Genomic DNA, 2,378 nt, shown 5'->3' on the forward strand with positions numbered 1-2,378 from the left:
GTGAAGAGCGTTGCACTAACTCCTCCTGCACCATTTCTGCTGTGAATGTTCTGATCGAAGGTTTAGAGGAAGCTCAAGCTAGTGTCTCCAAAACCACATCCTGTTTAGAGCATCACCCAAACCGCAGAACATGTTCACAGATCGAGCCGGGCCACTCCTAGCCTGAGCACCTGTCATTGTGGAAGAAATGGCCAATCACGGCCTCAGCTGGGAAATAATTGCTTGGACTTTTAGACCAATTCCATCCAAACAGCTCCGTACACAACTGAAGTACCTACATGGCGAGTGCTATGTCATCATTCTGGTGGTCCAATCAGCCTGCCACACTGCGTAACCAGAGGGTGCCGCCACCTCAGCAGCTTCCTGTGTCACCTCCCCACCTCCAGGCTGCTCATTGGGCTACAGATGAGCGTTGTCATCCTAATGAGGTCTTTCCTGTGGCCCTTAATTAAGCACCTCCGGCCCCATCTAGCCTACAGTCTCTAAACACCTCCCCCTTCATCTCTCAGGAACTGAAACATGTTAGAAACCCAGCAGTATGAAACAGCAAAAGCTGCCTGGCTTCCATTGCTGGAATCCTATTCTGCAGGGAGTTATGGGAAGTCATTACAAAAATGTCTGAGGGTCCTCTTTGTGATTAAAGGGGTGCTCCGCCCACTGAGGTCAGCTGACTCTTCACTCTCCCTCAGCTTAGTGAATGTGGTGTCTGCTCCAATCATATTCAAACAACCTGCTTTTATTTTATTTTCCTTGCCCCTGATTGGGTCTTCTTTGTAAAGTGAAGTTTCAGCTCCTCCCATACAAAGCCCAATTTCCTTTGCAGCGTGAATGGCCTGTTTGCCTTTAGTAGATCAGCCCCATTGTGTAGATGTCTCCAGTCCGGCACCTCGGAGGTTTGTCCTCCTGGATCTCTGTGGGAAGTAGGCCTTCCATCAGGACAAGGCCGGGAACTTACAATTCTGACAGTTTGGGGTAAACCTGCACAATCTGGCATCTGGGTGACATGCATCGGGGTAGCGAGGTAGGTTTGTGGGGGGTTTATGGGTGACATGCATCGGGGTAGCGAGGTAGGTTTGTGGGGGGTTTATGGGTGACATGCATCGGGGTAGCGAGGTAGGTTTGTGGGGGGTTTATGGGTGACATGCATCGGGGTAGCGAGGTAGGTTTGTGGGGGGTTTATGGGTGACATGCATCGGGGTAGCGAGGTAGGTTTGTGGGGGGTTTATGGGTGACATGCATCGGGGTAGCGAGGTAGGTTTGTGGGGGGTTTATGGGTGACATGCATCGGGGTAGCGAGGTAGGTTTGTGGGGGGTTTATGGGTGACATGCATCGGGGTAGCGAGGTAGGTTTGTGGGGGGTTTATGGGTGACATGCATCGGGGTAGCGAGGTAGGTTTGTGGGGGGTTTATGGGTGACATGCATCGGGGTAGCGAGGTAGGTTTGTGGGGGGTTTATGGGTGACATGCATCGGGGTAGCGAGGTAGGTTTGTGGGGGGTTTATGGGTGACATGCATCGGGGTAGCGAGGTAGGTTTGTGGGGGGTTTGTGGGTGACATGCATCGGGGTAGCGAGGTAGGTTTGTGGGGGGTTTATGGGTGACATGCATCGGGGTAGCGAGGTAGGTTTGTGGGGGGTTTATGGGTGACATGCATCGGGGTAGCGAGGTAGGTTTGTGGGGGGTTTATGGGTGACATGCATCGGGGTAGCGAGGTAGGTTTGTGGGGGGTTTATGGGTGACATGCATCGGGGTAGCGAGGTAGGTTTGTGGGGGGTTTATGGGTGATATGCATCGGGGTAGCGAGGTAGGTTTGTGGGGGGTTTATGGGTGACATGCATCGGGGTAGCGAGGTAGGTTTGTGGGGGGTTTATGGGTGACATGCATCGGGGTAGCGAGGTAGGTTTGTGGGGGGTTTATGGGTGACATGCATCGGGGTAGCGAGGTAGGTTTGTGGGGGGTTTATGGGTGACATGCATCGGGGTAGCGAGGTAGGTTTGTGGGGGGTTTATGGGTGACATGCATCGGGGTAGCGAGGTAGGTTTGTGGGGGGTTTATGGGTGACATGCATCGGGGTAGCGAGGTAGGTTTGTGGGGGGTTTATGGGTGACATGCATCGGGGTAGCGAGGTAGGTTTGTGGGGGGTTTATGGGTGACATGCATCGGGGTAGCGAGGTAGGTTTGTGGGGGGTTTATGGGTGACATGCATTGGGGTAGCGAGGTAGGTTTGTGGGGGGTTTATGGGTGACATGCATCGGGGTAGCGAGGTAGGTTTGTGGGGGGTTTATGGGTGACATGCATCGGGGTAGCGAGGTAGGTTTGTGGGGGGTTTATGGGTGACATGCATCGGGGTAGCGAGGTAGGTTTGTGGGGGGTTTATGG

The sequence above is a fragment of the Staurois parvus genome, unplaced genomic scaffold, assembly GCF_062004578.1.
Source record: "Staurois parvus isolate SC_StPar_1 unplaced genomic scaffold, SC_StPar_1.0 ptg001459l, whole genome shotgun sequence".
NCBI lineage: Eukaryota > Metazoa > Chordata > Amphibia > Anura > Ranidae > Staurois > Staurois parvus.